This window comes from Pelobates fuscus, chromosome 3 (genome assembly GCF_036172605.1).
Source record: "Pelobates fuscus isolate aPelFus1 chromosome 3, aPelFus1.pri, whole genome shotgun sequence".
NCBI classification, from domain to species: domain Eukaryota; kingdom Metazoa; phylum Chordata; class Amphibia; order Anura; family Pelobatidae; genus Pelobates; species Pelobates fuscus.
Window position 1 is genome coordinate 393,446,875 of NC_086319.1, and position 19,039 is coordinate 393,465,913.

Here is a 19,039-nt window from a genome sequence, read left to right on the forward strand (position 1 = left end):
AAGCATGGAATGCATGGCTCTGCAGAGGAGTTGGTGACACCGCCACGACTTGCAGGCAGGCCTGCTGCCACCTCCTCTACTCCTCCTACTCCATCCTCTTCCATAACCTCCTCGGCTGAGTCCTCTTCTGCTGCTGCGTCTTGCTCCACATCAACGGCACCCCCCCAGCTCCCCAGGTACTATTCCACATCCCGGATATGGCAGTGTCACGCCGTCTTGGGGTTGACTTGCCTGAAAGCAGAGAGTCACACCGGACCAGCACTCCTGTCCGCCCTGAATGCACAGGTGGATCAGTGGCTGACTCCGCACCAACTGCAGATTGGCAAAGTGGTTTGTGACAACGGAAGAAATTTGTTGGCGGCATAGAATTTGGGCAAGTTGACACATGTGCCGTGCATGGCACATGTGTGTAATCTGATCGTACAACGCTTTGTGCATAAGTACCCAGGCTTACAGGACGTCCTGAAGCAGGCCAGGAAGGTGTGTGGCCATTTCAGGCGTTCCTACACGGCCATGGTGCACTTTTCATATATACAGCGGCGAAACAACATGCCAGTGAGGCGCTTGATTTGCGACAGCCCGACACGTTGGAATTCAACACTCCTAATGTTCGACCGCCTTCTCCAACAAGAAAAAGCTGTTAACGACTATTTGTATGACCGGAGTGCTAGGACAGCCTCTGCAGAGCTGGTAATTTTTTTGCCACGTTACTGGACGCTCATGCGCAATGCCTGTAGGCTCATGCGTCCTTTTGAGGAGGTGACAAACCTAGTCAGTCGCACCGAAGGCACCATCAGCGACATCATACCATTTGTTTTCTTCCTGGAGCGTGCCCTGCGAAGAGTGCTGGATCAGGCCGTAGATGAGCGTGAAGAGGAAGAGGAAGAGTTGGGGTCACCATCACCACCAGAAACAGCCTTATCAGCATCGCTTGCTGGACCTGCGGCAACGCTGGAAGAGGATTGTGAGGAAGAGGAGTCAGAGGAGGAATGTGGCTTTGAGGAGGAGGAGGAAGACCAACCACAACAGGCATCCCAGGGTGCTCGTTGTCACCTATATGGTACCCGTGGTGTTGTACGTGGCTGGGGGGAAGAACATACCTTCAGTGAGATCACTGAGGACGAGGAACGGGACATGAGTAGCTTGGCATCCAACCTTGTGCAAATGGGGTCTTTCATGCTGTCGTGCCTGTTGAGGGACCCTCGTATAAAAAGGCTGAAGGAGAACAACCTGTACTGGGTGTCCACGCTACTAGACCCCCGGTATAAGCAGAAAGTGCCTGAAATGTTACCGAATTACCGCAAGTCGGAAAGGATGCAGCAGTTCCAAAATAAATTAAAAAGTATGCTTTACACAGCGTATAAGGGTGATGTCACAGCACAACGGGAATCTAACAGGGGAAGAGGTGAAAGTAATCCTCCTCCTCCCACGACCACGATGGCAAGGACAGGACGCTTTACAGACGTGTTGTTGATGGAGGACATGCAGAGCTTTTTAAGTCCTACGCATCGCCACAGCCCTTCGGGGTCCACCCTCAGAGAACGACTCAACCGACAGGTAGCAGACTACCTCGCCTTAACTGCAGATATCGACACTCTGAGGAGCGATGAACCCCTTGACTACTGCGTGTGTAGGCTTGACCTGTGGCTGGAGCTATCCCAATTTGCGATAGAACTTCTGGCCTGCCCCGCTTCAAGTGTCCTGTCAGAAAGGACCTTCAGTGCAGCAGGAGGTATTGTCACTGAGAAGAGAAGTCGCCTAGGTCAAAAAAGTCTAGATTACCTCACCTTTATTAAGATGAATGAGGGATGGATCCCGAAGGGACTGACAGTGGGCGGTATATTCGACTAAAAAAGGCCTGATGAGGGGGACGTAACAGGGATTAAACTGATAAGAATAGTACTACTTAACACACCACTCCTATCTGGTGGCACATTAGATTGCACGCGCAGTGCCACAAATTTGAAGTAGGAGGACCGACCAAGCATCTTTTTCCATCTCCCGGTTCCTAAAATCAATGCCATATACACGTCCTCTGATAGGGGACGTAACAGGGATTAAACTGATAAGAATAGTACTACTTAACACACCACTCCTATCTGGTGGCGCATTAGATTACACGCACAGTGCCCCAAATTTGAAGTAGGAGGACCGACCAAGCATCTTTTTCCATCTCCCGGTTCCTAAAATCAATGCCATATACACGTCCTCTGATAGGGGACGTAACAGGGATTAAACTGATAGGAATAGTACTACTTAACACACCTTATAATAACGCAGAGAGAGGCAACGCAGAGAGAGGAGTCCGAAGAAGAGGAGTCAGAGGAGGAAGGTGGCTTTGAGGAGGTGGAAGACCAAACACAGCAGGCGTCCCAGGGGGCTTGTTGTCACCTTTCGGGGACCCTTGGTGTTGTACGTGGCTGGGTGGAGGAAGAGACCTTCAATTACATCAGTGAGTACAAGGAACGGGACATGGCTAGCTTGGTATCCAACCTTGTGCAAATGGACTGTTTGCGGTTGTTTGCGGTGCGTTAAACGGGGAGTTTGGTCTGTCACTGTGAAGCGGGCGTAACCCTTACACTACCTGATCAATACAACATCATAACTGATGTTTTAAAGCACGTTATTCCAAACAATTTAGGAATGTTAGGTGATTTATACCCTTTATGGATTAAAACCAGACTCTGCATCAACTATGTAATTTTCCATGGGAGTTTTGCCATGGATCCCCCTCCGGCATGCCACAGTCCAGGTGTTAGTCCCCATTGAAACAACTTTTCCATCACTATTGTGGCCAGAAAGAGTCCCTGTGGGTTTTAAAATTCGCCTGCCTATTGAAGTCTATGGCGGTTCGCCCGGTTCGCCCGTTCGCGAACATTTGCGGAAATTCGCGTTTGCCGTTCGTGACCGGAAAATTTTATGTTCGCAACATCTCTAGTCCCAAGGAATCTGTTATTCGATCCTCTTAATTGTTAATTTGATCGAAGAGAGAAAATGTATTGAAAAATTCACAGGAGTCAAATCTTGTGAAACCACTTTTAGGTCATGAAGGTGCTGAATAATTAGCTATTAGGCTTAGTGACCCTCATTAATATGACGAGGTGGCCGAGTGGTTAAGGCGATGGACTGCTAATCCATTGTGCTCTGCACGCGTGGGTTCGAACCCCATCCTCGTCGTTTTCTATTGCTCATCAAATATAAGAGCTACTAACTTCACAGTTAAAAAATAAAACTTGCATTAAATACTATGTTATGTTGGTAAAGCGATTAATAAAATAAAATGTAATTATCTATATAATTTTTTTAAGTCTTGTTTCCATTGTGACACAACCACAAAAAAAATTTGATTCTGTCACGGTGGCGTGGCCAGGACCGTCGCGCTAGCAGACAGCCATCTTTTGCAGCTCCTGTTGTGTGCCTCAGAAAAAGGGCTGAAAACTGCTTCCAAACTTTGACTGCACCGGATCCCTCAATGGTTATGACCATCAAACTTTAGTTTGATGCCGGTTTGTCACGGAAAGTCTACTGTATTTAAAAATGCCAATGATTCTAGCCTGCTGCTTAACATGGCGCTGAAATCCTACAGAATAGTTGTTAGGACTCAAAGCCTAATGCACTATCTGGATGATGTGTACATACCTGCAGAAGCGGGAGGGTCTGTCTGATGCCCCGCTTCACCCCCTAAGCCGATGGAGGTTACCAGGGCCACATGTTCTAAGTTTCTCTTTCAAGTTGTGCACCTGTTACAAAAATGGATTCCCCCCTCATGAGAAACTCTTTTTTTTTTTTTTTTTTATTCTTTATTTTCTTGTGCTCAAGTAAACAAATCATCTTGCATCGTCACAATAACGAGTGCAAGAATATGCAAAAATCATAATGAAACAGGTTACATTAGGTATAGATCTTCAAGAGTTATTACTTTGCTTCATTTAGCTTCGTCAGCACATTTTTATATTAAGGGTAAAGTATAAGAAGTAACTGCACACATTTAGTTACACAATTCTACAATTGTCACATGTATGTCCTATGGTTATAGGCGTACGTGTGTAGCAGTGTGTATGAGTCGCTCTTATATGTGTGGTGGTGCGTAAACTTATATATTACACGCTTATAAGACAGGAATATTAGAACGATATGAGATATCAGGAGTGTGCCAGGCAGGCAGGCTTAGTTATTATGACAGGCCTTCTGGGACTCAGCATTGTAGGATTAGGAGTCTGGTAGCAGAAGTAAGGCAGTGTTGGTTATGAGATGAGTAATAACAGGTCGTGGAAGATGTGGACAGCAGGCTTATACAGTACAGACATCCTTAAGTATGCTAGGACCTATCGCCCGGATCTCTAGATGCCTCCAGCCCTGCATAGATAGTTGAGTGCAAAGAGGATATAGTGCTAACAATATAGGGAGGGGTTAATGCATGTCAGTCACAGAAAATAGAACGCCTAAATTATCATGCTTAATATATCATGCTTAATAAATCATGCCTTAATACATCATCATGCCTAACATATCATGCCTAACATATCATGCTTATAACATAATGCAAGACGGTCACTGAGATGCTGAAAAGAGAGTTCAAGTCACCCCATCCCCAGCCTTGCTTTTCAACCTCCTTGGCTAGTGAAAGTCTCAGTGATCCATAGTTTGCAATGTGTTCCTGCTGCTTGTCGGCTGCCTGTGTGTCGTCGTCGGGATCATCCGGTAGGCGCTTTACAGCCGACCCGGTGTGGTTCGTGGCTTCTGGCAGGCTTCATATGGGTCTCGGTGCACCAGGAGAGTGGCGTATCACGGTTTGTGATCCTGTTGGCGTGGACAGGCTTCCTCTGCCTCCCTCTCTGTTGCGGCTGTGTCTCATTGGGGCTGGAGGGGGCATGCAAGTCATTGGCTGCCGTGAACATCTGTCCTGTCGGCGCCCACGTCCTGCCCTGTTTACTGCCGATGCCGGGTGAGCAGCTTGTGGTGTCTCCTGTTTTGGCGCCATCTCACATGGCCTCCGCCATCTTGGATGTAGTGCCCAGGTTGCGGGTCGTGGCAGCCCTGCTGCTGTGCCTTAGATGCTTGTGGTGTTCGAGGCTCATGGGTGTAGGCCGGGATCACCCCCCCAGCCCAAAGGGGGGGGGAAACAGGGACAGTTCCTCGCGGGTCCGGCTCCTGGCTGAGCGCTGATGGGCAGGACAGTGGGGCAGCGGCCGTCTGCCCCACTCACCGCCGGAGTAGGCCTCGCATGTGCCAGTGAGGAATCTTCCTCCAGGGGACTGAAACCCGTTGGGCCAGCCTCACCCTGGATCCAGTGCTCTCCGCCCTCATGAGAAACTTATGCTTTATGTTTCCATGGTTATCCACCACCCTCACGTTTATGTGATAATTAGAAGGTTCACTATAGACACATCCTGGAGCCTATTCTGTCAGCACTTATGTGCCCTGAGGAGTTGCTGGCCCACTATAGCGCCTCCTGAAGACTGTTCCTCAGGGTTATGCAGGGGACCAGAGGAGGTTGTGAGTACTGTGCTGAGACCGGTGGCTGAGAGGATGGGTATCTTCTTCTCTGAGTGGCCGGTGATGGGAGGAGATATGCTTTCATACTGCCCTGGCATATCTCACGGTACGCCGACCAATATGACCTTCGAGTGCCCATCGTGTTGAGGTACTATTGCTGAGGAGATGCTTACTGGCTCAGGAAGGGGGGGGGGGGGGGGGGGAGGGACTGTGCCCTTGGAGACATACATATTGTACTTATGTTAACATATTGTGCCTGTAGTACCCCTATGTGCTAGTGCTGTTACAGGCCATTTATATTTTTGTATTTTTTTTTTATTTGTTTCTTCTTTCTACGAATGCTACCTTGACGTTCTTTTTGCCCTACATGCATACTACAGAGGGATATATACGCTCATGTTGATTTATTCCTACTAAAAGGAACACTATAGAGTCAAGAACACAAACTGCTGCTGCTGGCTCTGCCCCAGATCTGCCTGCTTGGCTGACATCATCAGAAGTGATTCTCTGAGCCAATCACAATGCTTTCCTATAGGATTGGCTAAGGCTGTCAAGGAGGAAGATCAGGGGCAGAGCCAGCACACGCCAAACACAGCCCTGGCCAATCAGCATCTCGTTATAGAAATGCATTGAATCAATGCATCTCTATGAGGAAAGTTCAGTGTCTCCATGCAGAGGGTGGAGACATTGAATGGCAGTCACACTGTGCAGCAGTGCCCCAGGAAGCATCTCTAGTAGCCATCTGAAGAGTGGCCAGTGGAGGTATCCCTAGGCTGTAATGTAAACATTACCTTTTCTCTGAAAAAAACAATATTTACAGCAAAAATCCTGAGGGGGATGATTATACTCACCAGAACAAATACAATAAGCTGTAGATGTTGTGGTGACTATAGTGTCCCTTTAATACTGGGTAGCCACCATGATTTTTAGGCCTTTTAAGGCTCTGTTTTTATTGAGATGTAATTTCCTATACTACCAATTGCTGCATTACTGTCTTAGCTGGATTCTACGTTATCGATATTTAAATTTGATATATTTATTCGACAATGCTTATTCCATGTAGTGACAATCTCTAATGAAATATTGATTTACATATTCACCGTAACTATGATAACACTGTGTCATATGTTCCCATTAACTGTGTCAAACTAGTTCACTTCCAGCTGCCATACCCAATATTGATTGCTTGAGCCATAATTCAACTTTTGCTTTAATATCTACTGGCCAGACGTAAGACTTCTCCGATGGCGGAGGTTCAAGGTGTGGTTGTGTTTGTTTTTTTACGGGGTCAGTTAAGCGCATTCTTGCTCAGATATATTCTCCTCTGGCTTGCACAGCTGCTCCGACATCTGCCAGGGGCTTCTGGATGATTTCTGTTGAGGGGTTTGAGGCAAACAGCACCAGCTTAGTCTTTACTTCTCTGTAAAGCTTTGACTCCTCCCAGGACGCGGAGCTGGCTTGATCCATCTCCAATAACTATGCTACTAGTGTCGCTTTAGACTTGTTGCTCACGATAATTCCCCTCACCTCCAGCAATTCTATCAGAGAAGTGCTCTTCAATCGCTCATAGGACTTCTCCATCCGCCGATTCATCCCACTCCTTTAGGGGGTCACTTCCTTCACTTTGGGATAAAGGACCCTCCACTTCTGCCACCAGATGTGGCGGACCTCTCCTAGGTGAGCGGAGTATCGCATTGCCCTTTAGTGAAAGCCCCCAGAGTGATTATAGGTCTGCACTAGTCATCAGCTGAGACTTGATGTAAGGGTACAACACAAACACTTTATTGAGTGACTGTCGCCTTATTATACACATGTCCCCACAGGGGCTCACCAATAGAACTATAGTATTGCACAATACATTTTACAATCCTGGCACATGTGCATCTGGACATAACGGGATAACTTTATTAACAGTCAGACAACTGGGTGCCTAACAATAGTGTTCCCTAAAATAAGGTTTCCTATAACCCTGCCCGTATCCCCAAACTGGTGTCACTGCCAGAAAACCCTCCGCTTGAAGGGCACTCTGTCCAGAAATAGCTCGGATTGGAGGTGCATAGCCCGAATAGTCCAGAGGATACGTTTTGATTAGCCAACGGCATCCAATCCGGCGTCGAGTTCCAGAGCGCAGGGTGGAAAGTCTCAGTCACTTTTGATGACTGCGTATGAAGCCCGTACATGTTGCTTCCTCAAGTCCTGGGTGTCTTTGAATACCTCACCACCTCCTCATCACCCCTCCAAATAGCGCCCTTGATGGTGTTTGACAAGCCAGTTCTAGGAGGTTTTTAGGTAGCTCCCAGTCAGGTGTGCATTGCCTGTGCGAGTTCCCCTTAACTGGTAGGCACAGTAGGAAGGGGGCTCAGGTGAGTCATTATAGTTCTTTCAGGAGAAAGTGGTGGCTGGGAGACATGTACTAGTCCATGACCCGGTGGTCTGTCACGCACACATTACATTACTCTTGTTCAAATGTTGATAATAGCTCTAAAAGTAAATAAACATACAAAGCATAATAGTGCAGATAGTCTGAGGTGAAATAAGGACTTTGTTTTTAAATGATGCGCTTCCAAACAATAGTGGGGCCAATGATATTTTCTAAAGACTCTATTTTAAGCAGGCGTCTCTCTGAGGGTGACGCTAACCCTTGAGAGTTTGATGATTCACAGGATTTCCCCTCAAGGATTTTCTCTATTATTGATCGTTAATTTATTAATTAATTTATTACTGGGGGTACAATGCTGAGAGCGACCCTTAAAATAAAAATAGCAACATAAAGAAAACAGGCTGGGAAAATAAGTCAAATTCATGTTCATTGTCATTATATGAAACTAACTGCACATCTATAAGTTTAGAAATTACAATTCACATAGGAAAAAGACATAGTGTACTAATAATGTTTATTCTTTAATTGATATTAAATAAAATAAAAAAAACAATTGGCCCGTACGGGGATCGAACCCGCGACCTTGGCGTTATTAGCACCACGCTCTAACCAACTGAGCTAACCGGCCATTTAAAATTACGAGAGATAAATTAGAATTTAGTGTACATTTTCAGAACACTGAATATTGTATCAGGAGCTGTAAGTGAATTCTATTGAAATGACTTGCGTCTAGTTAACCAGCTGTAAATTATTTACTGAAACTCCAAACACTCTAAACGAAAATAACACATAAATAAAGTAAAGTTCTATCAGAGTTCATACTTATGATAAAAGTATTGAGATCTCCAATAATTAGTTCTATTTTTTACCTACATTCTACGAAAGAGCATCCATCAGTGAGAAATCCGAATCAGAATATCACCTCCCGAGTTGTGTTGTCGCTCGGTAGATGCGGAGTTGCTGTAATCACACATCAGCCTCCTCCATTCATCATGTACTGTTTCTCCCTAAGGAGGAACAGGTAAGGATTGACCTCACTGAAGATACCGATATGTAATACTAGCAAGGACCAGACCGGAGACAGTACCGGGTAAACTGAGGGCGAAAAGAAACACTCACACCAAGAACCGATATTTATTATTATATACCTATTAGATTAGCAGGAAGTCAATTATCTAGGAAATTTCAATAATAAAAAATAAATCGATATTAGTTGTATTCAGTGTTTAACGTTAATTCAGTGGAATCCCAGCAGCCACCTGGATGTAATTTGCATAGATGGGGCTTTAGCCATTTAGACATCGTTAGCCATGTTAAAGGAGGGGAGTATAACCTTCGCAGCCGTTTGGTAAAAACCAAAAAAATAAAATAAAAAGGAGCTCTCTAATGGAGACACATTGTTTGTAAAGTTGGAATTCCATCCTGTTAGTTCAGATTTAAAGGGAAACTCCAGTGCCAGAAAAACGATCCGTTTTTCTGGCACTGGAGGGTCCCTCTCCCTCCCACCCACCAATCCCCAGTTACTGAAGGGGTGAAAACCCCTTCAGTCACTTACCAGGGGCAGCGACAGGTCCCACGTCGCTGCTTCCTCCTCCCCCGCCGCTCCTCCTTCTGGTTACGTCGGCCGGTGGGCGAGACTGATCTCGCCCGCCGGCCGAGGAGACCTAATGCGCATGCGCGGCAATGCCGCGCATGCGCATTAGCGCACCCCATAGGAAAGCATTGAAAATGAATTTCAATGCTTCCCTATGGGGAATAGAGCGACGCTGGAGGTCCTCACACAGCGTGAGGACGTCCAGCGACGCTCTAGCACAGAAAACCTGTGCTATGAAGCAGGAAGTGTCCTCTAGTGGCTGTCTAATAGACAGCCACTAGGGGAGGACTTAACCCTGCAAGGTAAATATTGCAGTTTTAAAAAAACTGCAATAATTACACTTGCAGGGTTAAGGGTAGTGGGAGTTGGCACCCAGACCACTCCAATGAGCTGAAGTGGTCTGGGTGCCTGGAGTGTCCCTTTAACTCATTGTGAGATTAATATAAAACACACAACAGCCTCTCACGGAATAAATAGTAGCAAAAACAAGCCAGGGAAAGATATGGTCTCTTAGCAATTAAAATTCCAGCCATTAAGCAAATAAAATATAAAATGTTACTCAGAGCTAATATAAAACGTTACTTTGTGCTTACACAACAAGATGTTATGTTAAAGTGTAGCACCCACAACACATTGTTGTTATTATATAACTTCAATAACTATTTTTTACTAAATTCTCAACAATCTATGATCAATCAGTGAAGAAACCGAATCAGAATATCACCTCCCGAGTTGTGTTGTCGCTCGGGAGATGCGGAGTTGCTGTAATCAAACATCAGCCTCCTCCATTCATCATGTACTGTTTCTCCCTAAGGAGGAACAGGTAAGGATTGACCTCACTGAAGATACTTAATACAGGCAAAACGCAAGGACCAGCCCGAAGACAGCACCGAGTAAGCTGAGGGTGACACTTAAGATATTATTATTGACGTACCCTAACTATAATATGTTATTAATATGCACAAAATATATAGTTAATACTAATAATATTCCGTCTGTAAAACAAATAATAAAAAGAAAAACACAAAATGTTACATCCCATGATGCAGTGCAAAATTTAATTTACATACCAGATAGTTAGTGTCGGCCATCTTTGTTTAGGGCAGTGATTAGATTCACAATACACCGCAGTAAGGGCAAAGCTTGTTCATAGCAAACGGGCTCTGGAATAAAGTAATTACCACGAGCCGCAATAACCAGACATGTTAGGGTTATCGCTGGACAGCTCAGCACAAAGTCTCTGAAATCATTTATTACCAGGTAAATACTGCAATAACCAGACATGTTAGTACCCATCTTAATAATTCTAATACACACCCACGACTATCCCTATCACCCACTACTATCCCTATCACACACACACTGCAATCCCTATCACACACACACTACTATCCCTATCACCCACTACTATCCCTATCACACACACACTGCAATCCCTATCACCCACTACTATCCCTATCACCCACTACTAACCCTATCACACACACACTGCAATCCCTATCACACACTACTATCCCTATCACACACACACACTGCAATCCCTATCACCCACTACTAACCCTATCACACACACACTGCAATCCCTATCACCCACTACTATCCCTATCACACACACACACTGCAATCCCTGTCACACACTACTATCCCTATCACACACACACACTACTATCCCTATCACACACACACTGCAATCCCTATCACCCACTACTATCCCTATCACACACACACTGCAATCCTTATCACCCACTACTAACCCTATCACACACACACTGCAATCCCTATCACCCACTACTATCCCTATCACACACACACACTGCAATCCCTATCACACACTACTATCCCTATCACACACACACACTGCAATCCCTATCACCCACTACTATCCCTATCACACACACACTGCAATCCCTATCACCCACTACTATCCCTATCACCCACTACTATCCCTATCACCCACTACTATCCCTATCACCCACTACTATCCCTATCACACACACACACTGCAATCCCTATCACCCACTACTAACCCTATCACACACACACTGCAATCCCTATCACCCACTACTATCCCTATCACACACACACACACTGCAATCCCTGTCACACACACACTGCAATCCCTATCACCCACTACTATCCCTATCACACACACACTGCAATCCCTATCACCCACTACTATCCCTATCACACACACACACTGCAATCCCTATCACCCACTACTAACCCTATCACACACACACTGCAATCCCTATCACCCACTACTATCCCTATCACACACTACTATCCCTATCACACACACACACTGCAATCCCTATCACCCACTACTATCCCTATCACACACACACTGCAATCCCTATCACCCACTACTATCCCTATCACCCACTACTAACCCTATCACCCACTACTATCCCTATCACCCACTACTAACCCTATCACACACTACTATCCCTATCACCCACTACTATCCCTATCACCCACTACTATCCCTATCACACACACACACTGCAATCCCTATCACCCACTACTATCCCTATCACACACACACTGCAATCCCTATCACACTCTTCTATCCCTTTCACACACACTACTATTCCTATCACACATACACACTACTATCCCTATCACACACTTCCCTATTATTATTATTATTATTATTATTATGTTATTATTTATATAGCGCCATCAAATTCCGTAGCGCTGTACAATGGGTGGACTAACATACATGTAATTGTAACCAGATAACTAGACGTACAGGAACAAAGGGGTGGAGGGCCCTGCTCCATGAGCTTACATTCTAGAGGGAGTGGATCACACACTTCTATCCCTATCACACACGTCTATCCTGATCACACACTACCATACCTATCACACATAGACACTACTATCCCTATCACACACTTCCCTTTCACATACTTCTATTCCTATCACACACACACACACAGCTATACATACTGGGAGCTATATGTATATGGTATATTATTGCTTTGACATGTTTGTACGTGATTTTTGGAATCTTGTGTAACAGAAATCCGATATCACATATTCTGCATGAACTCTGCAATCTGACAACTCCATAATAATCAGTATTACGGGTATATGCTGAACTATTTGTAGGGATATTTGGTGCTTGTGTGCATTACCGGTATATGCTGAGCTATTTAGCAGGATATTTGGTGCTTGTGTGCATTACAGGTATATGCTGAGCTATTTGTAGGGATATTTGGTGCTGGTGTGCATTACGGGTATATGCTAAGCTATTTTTAGGGATATTTGGTGCTTGTGTGCATTACCGGTATATGCTGAGCTATTTGTAGGGATATTTGGTGCTGGTGTGCATTACAGGTATATGCTGAGCTATATGTAGGGATATTTGGTGCTGGTGTGCATTACCGGTATATGCTGAGCTATTTGTAGGGATATTTGGTGCTGGTGTGCATTACCGGTATATGCTGAGCTATTTGTAGGGATATTTGGTGCTTGTGTGCATTACCGGTATATGCTGAGCTATTTGTAGGGATATTTGGTGCTGGTGTGCATTACCGGTATATGCTGAGCTATTTGTAGGGATATGTGGTGCTGGTGTGCATTACCGGTATATGCTGAGCTATTTGTAGGGATATGTGGTGCTTGTGTGCATTACCGGTATATGCTGAGCTATTTGTAGGGATATTTGGTGCTGGTGTGCATTACGGTTATATGCTGAGCTATTTGTAGGGATATTTGGTGCTGGTGTGCATTACCGGTATATGCTGAGCTATTTGTAGGGATATGTGGTGCTGGTGTGCATTATATATATTATTGCCATTTATACTGCGCCAATAGATTCCGTAATGATTTACAATATTATGACATGTTAATCTTTGTGTACAGTATAGTTATGGTGTATATCACATGGTAAGCTCCCAGCCGGTTGTTTTAACACACGGTGAAGCGATGCGTTATACTTTATATGTAAACTAGTTAACTCAAGGGCAGGGTTTTTCTCTCCTTTTGTTGCACTGTGTCGATATATTTATCCCATTTCTATAATTACCAATGTTATTTTTGCATAAATTGTACAGCGCTACGGAATCTGATGGCGCTATATAAATAATAAAATAATAATAAGTGCTCTGGATCTATATAAAAACTGTGAAATAAATATTACTCCGGGATAGAGTATTTTGCTTCCGGTAGATATGGGAGCTGAGATAAACTGAATTAGAGCTGTTTTACCTCCTGTGCTCGGTCTGTTATTGTATTCTGAGCTACAAACAGGAGATGTCACTGCGAGGGATGTGACGACAAAGCATGACTCCAGTAATCACATGATTCAATGCTGCAGAGCGGCATAGGGTCAAAGCACGCTGAATGCACATAGAGGTGTGCCTGATTTGCATACCCACAATGCATTGCAAAGAATCATGCACTTTTTCATTTATAAAAAAAATGATGTATGTGTTTAAGAGTTAATATCCATGTGTGGTGTGTGAGTATTAATTAGCTATACTGGGTTCTACAAGATACACTTTCATTTCAGATTGATCTCCACATTTTTAAAAGGGGATGTCTGAACTCACTCGGCTACTAATGGACTGTTATAGCATACTCTGGTTTCTCTTCAGACCGAATAAATCTTTCGCCTTTTACTAAAGATTTCCGTGGAGAGGAACAACCATGAGTTTCACTCAATTTTTTGAAGCCTGACTTATGTCAGGTTAATAACTTTGGTTAAAAAAATAGTCATCATATAATTCAATTATACATCACTTCTTTAGAATCTGTATTAGAGTGTTTGATTGGTTGCATTGTCATATGCAGCTGTTGAAATCAAGTTTTTAAATATTATTAAACAGAAGGGGATCCAGAAATATGAATGGAAATACAAATAAAGTGGACTCTAACTCAGGTGGGGTTTATTAGTGTTTTTTTTTTTTTTTATTGTTATATTGTGCCCTTTTACTTATTTAACCAGTATAGCACCTTAGTAGGACTTTGCAATTATTTATTTTGAGCTATACTGCAGGAATGTGTATGTACTGTACTGCAATGCTGCCATGCATGGGCAATATTGTGGCTTTAAAGACTAGTTTCAATCCATTTTTATCGCATGCGGGCTGTGGGCATGCCTAATTTACATACCCACAATGCATTGCAAAAATCATGCACATTTCATTTAGCCATTAAAATAATGAATGGTTTTAAGAGATATTACCCACATGTTGTGTATACATCAGTGATTCATTATACTGGATTGTCCAAGTTACAGCCTGATTTACTGTTGGTCTCCATACAGTTAAAAGTACAAGTCTCAGACATGTTTAGATCTCCTCCCCCAGTAATATCATGGTTCAATGTATCTGTTTGATGAGTGCTGTACCTGCATTTAAACTTTCTCATAGTGTAACACTGAATCAATACAATAGAAATGGTGTGAAACTACTCCATCACGATATATAGTAAAATACTTTAGCTCCTTAAGGACACAACTTCTGGAATAAAAGGGAATCATGACGGAATATTTCCGTCATGTGTCCTTAAGGGGTTAAAACTACTGTATAGCATTGTAGCACAGCACATTCCTACAGTATAGCACAGAAGTGACATAATGCTGCTAGGGCTATCTACTGGTTAAATAGCTTTATTATTATTTTTATAACACCAACAAATTCCGCAGCGCTGTACAATAGGATTAGTGCCTGCATACAGATTCAATAGAACACTGTAGTAAAAATATCGGTAATACAATTATGAACTCCCTTTTATAAAGAAAGAAATAATACAACTAAGATTTATCCCTGGTGGTCAGTATATAGGACTAAACTCCACAAATCTCACTGCATTATTAAGTTACAGATCTGAAGAAATTACTGATAATTATTTAGCAATGTCTACTTTTCAACCAAAGAAATCAGCCTGACATAAGTCAGGCCTCAAAAAATTGAGTGAAACTCATGGTTGTTCCTCTCCACGGAAATCTTTAGTAAAAGGCGAAAGATTTATTCGGTCTGAAGAGAAACCAGAGTATACTATTAGCATCCATCAGTAGCCAGCTGGGTTCAGACATTCCCTTTTAAAAATGTGGAGACAAATCCGAAATTAAAGTGTATCTTGTAGAATCCAATATAGTTAATTAATACTCCCACACCACACATCGATATTAACTCTTAAACACATACATCATTTTTTTTATAAGTTAAAATGTGCATTATTCCTTGCAATGCATTGTGGGTATGCAAATTAAGCACACCTCCAGAGCCTTTGTCTGTCAGTACAGCCCTGCAGCTGTTAACCGAGTGAGTGCTGGAGTCCTGCTTTGTCCTCACATCGCTTGGAGCGACATTTCCTGTCTGTAAGTCAGAACCCAATAACAGATCAAATGCTCGAGAAAAAGAAAAGAAAAAAAAAAAAACAGATCTAATTCAGCGGAAATCTGCTCCTGTGCCAAGTGGCAGCATGTTACTCTAATACCAATCTGATCTACCTTGAAGCGTGGTAGGGTGATAGATTTGAAGGGTTAAGAAGAGTATATCACATTGCTAAGCTAGCATTTAGGGAATTAACCCCTTAAGGACCAAACTTCTGGAATAAAAGGGAATCATGACATGTCACGTGTCCTTAAGGGGTTAAATTACTCTGTAAACACGGATTAGCAAACAGAAATCCATGCCAGTCTGTTTCAGGAAGCAGTTAAAGAGCTACGCACTGATATTCTCCTCCCCTCCCATCTAAAATAAGACACATATAACCTTCCTGTCTGAATCTAAGGATAACTATAAAAGATAGAACAGGTTTAGCGCTAATCAACCAGATAAGGCAGGGCAGCAAAACAAAAAAAGGGGATCCCTCCAACCCTTATCAGAATCAACAGGAAAAAACAAAGCGGTTGCGGTTGTGGTGAAACGAAATTAACGAATTACTATAAGGCTTTTAAAATGTAGTCGCAGAGCCTGGCGTTTTCTATGTTCTTGCAGTCATTGTGTTTGAATAAAGACAAACTTTGCTAGATGTCCGTCTTTGGGAGCTAGGTGTCCCATCCTTGGGAGCTCTGCGCCTTGGTGATTCAAAGCTCCCATTAATCCTTAGTCCCTAATCAGACAGCACCATGTAAGCGGCTTTTAGGGACTGAGGTCCCAGTGTGTGCCGGAGCTGATAAAAGGGATGATTAAAAAAGTCTAACTCAGGCTTCCCCAAACTCCGGCCCTCCAGATGTTTCTGAACTACAACGGCCATGATTCTAGGAAATGAAATAGATAAGCTGAGAATCATGGGAGTTGTAGTTCAGCAACATCTGGAGTTATATATAATGTGATTTGCTTCCTTCACACACTGTGGCATAAAGTTTGTATGATATTTTTGGTTTCATCCCATTTCCGGTCTTATTTGGAAGCGTAACATGTTCATTGTACAAGTATTGCTGCCTTCTTTCTATCCTTGGTGCATGGGTAAAAGTGTGGGATGCTGGAGGGGTGCCACTATAGGCACAGATTAGGATTGTATTTACCTACTTCACTGTATCCCCTGCTCTTCCCCTACCCCACCTATGTGTATCCATATTTTCTATGTGATGTGTATCTATGGTTTTGACATTTGTAACGTTGTGTCTCTTTTCTTTTCTGACTCTTAGTGTGTAGGACACTTTGTATACACTAATTACAAGGTGGAATTTAAAGGATCACTATAGTGTCCGGAAAACAAACTCGTTTTCCTGACACTATATAACCCTTAGGTCCCCCCTACCCATGTGGCCCCCCTCCCACTGGGCTGAAGGGGATAAAACCCCTGCAGCCTCTTACCTTAATCCAGCACCGGGCTCCCTCAGCGCTGGTGACCTCTCCTCCCACTCCGACGTCAGCTCCCGAGTGGGGCTGAATGTGGCCAACGCACACGCATTAAAAAACGCCCATTGGAAAGCATTTCTCAATGCTTTCCTATGGACGTTCTGTGTGCTCAATGCGATTTCGCATTGAGCAGCGCAGAAGCGCCTCTAGCGGCTGTCACGAAGAGAGCCACTAGAGGCTGGATTAACCCTGCAATGTAAACATAGCAGTTTCTCTGAAACTGCAATGTTTACATCTGAAGGGTTAAAACCTGGGGGACCTGGCACCCAGACCACTTCATTGAGCTGAAGTGGTCTAGGTGACTATAGTGGTCCTTTAAGTCAGACAAGAGTCTACATAGAAAACAATTGTGTCCATTATACTTTTGATATTATTGACACATGAATCTTTGGATGTATAATACCTGTTTAGTAAAGAGAGATTAAAACCTTAGGCTTGTATTTTATACAGACATCTGTAAAGTTTCTACATTCTAGGGACATCTGTTAGGATTTAATATATTATATTATCCATTTGTATTTGTATGTGGATTTAATAAAGGTTATATTATTAATTATTTGGCTGATTTCTTTATTTTCAAGCTTTATGTCTTGTATGCAAGTAAGGTTTTTATGTCTTGTATGCAAGTTTCCTTTTTTTATTTATATCCATGTAAGATGCTTGGATCAACAGATGGTGCCTTCGGCTTGTGCAATAGTTGCAATTTACCCGATTTGTCCTCCAGGGGGCGCTGGAGGTCTAACAAAGAGGTAGCAGCCAAAAGGCCAGCATGCTACCTTTGTTTTCAGAATGGATCTTTCAAACATCTCACCCATTGCACACCCTAATTATAACCATACTATTATCACATAAATCAATATTTGCCATCCAAGGTTGGACAGATTTGCTTCGCACTGAAACCTTTAGTTGCTGTGTTATCACTGATAAATCAGAAGATGGCTGCTATGGGTGCCAGGGATATCACCAGTTTTTGTGAAATCACTGTTTTGCCATAAAACAGAGCAGAGGTGTTGACTGAAATATTACAATGAGCTATAGTGATCACGGGGCTTTAAAACTGCCCCCAATATGCACCAGCGTCACTTTACAGAGAATAGAAAATGGAATCTATAGATCTATACATATACTATCAAATCTGGAGAGAAAAAGGTGATTTAACAGTACACTTACTAATGTGTGAATTGTCAGGATCTTACTTCAATTAACTTTTCCATTTTACAAAAAAAACTGAACAATTCCATGACAGCAGTAATCACTAAACTCAGAATTGCAGAAAATTAAAATCCAGGAACACTAGACCCCTCCTCCCCCCATTCCCCCTCTAATATACTCATTAAGGTCCCCTCCTTATTATACGCCCCCCTCTATTATACTCATTAAGGCCCCAACCCGCATGTGTGGGGTTGGGGAAGGGGACAATAGCCAATATGTTATTTTCTAGCAACTGGGCAACAATGTTTAGTAGATATGCCCCCACCTGCTGGATGGCACATGGGGGCATATGGAGATAAAATATATAGCAATATGGAGCTATTATTGTCCCACATAGGATTTTTATTTACTAAAATGTTTTTGTGTTTGCTATATGCAAATAGCAAGTGAATGGTAATATACGATTCCAGTGCTGTAGATTGGTTCAGATGAGTTTGGAAAATCACAGATTTACACATCTGAACCAATATTACAGAATAAGTCGACCACAACCCCATTTGGTATAAGAATTGCCAAATTCCGACCAGGTAGACCACA

General features: G+C 43.2%; 6 non-coding genes across 6 annotated transcripts; 2 read left to right on the forward strand and 4 right to left on the reverse strand.

The window, feature by feature from the left end:
• Positions 1 to 3,095: 3,095 nt before the first annotated feature.
• On the forward strand, positions 3,096 to 3,177 carry TRNAS-GCU (transfer RNA serine (anticodon GCU)). The gene has a single exon. It is a non-coding gene; the product is annotated as a tRNA-Ser (tRNA).
• Positions 3,178 to 8,430: 5,253 nt separating this feature from the next.
• On the reverse strand, positions 8,431 to 8,504 carry TRNAI-AAU (transfer RNA isoleucine (anticodon AAU)). Its single transcript has one exon. It is a non-coding gene; the product is annotated as a tRNA-Ile (tRNA).
• Positions 8,505 to 8,785: 281 nt separating this feature from the next.
• Positions 8,786 to 8,920, reverse strand: LOC134603889 (U8 small nucleolar RNA). Its single transcript, XR_010090628.1, has one exon. It is a non-coding gene; the product is annotated as a U8 small nucleolar RNA (small nucleolar RNA).
• Positions 8,921 to 10,181: 1,261 nt separating this feature from the next.
• On the reverse strand, positions 10,182 to 10,316 carry LOC134603887 (U8 small nucleolar RNA). The gene has a single exon (XR_010090626.1). It is a non-coding gene; the product is annotated as a U8 small nucleolar RNA (small nucleolar RNA).
• A 3,738-nt stretch (positions 10,317 to 14,054) lies between these two features.
• Positions 14,055 to 14,168, forward strand: LOC134603773 (U5 spliceosomal RNA). The gene has a single exon (XR_010090519.1). It is a non-coding gene; the product is annotated as a U5 spliceosomal RNA (small nuclear RNA).
• Positions 14,169 to 15,362: 1,194 nt separating this feature from the next.
• Positions 15,363 to 15,477, reverse strand: LOC134603772 (U5 spliceosomal RNA). Its single transcript, XR_010090518.1, has one exon. It is a non-coding gene; the product is annotated as a U5 spliceosomal RNA (small nuclear RNA).
• Between the last annotated feature and the right edge of the window lie 3,562 nt (positions 15,478 to 19,039).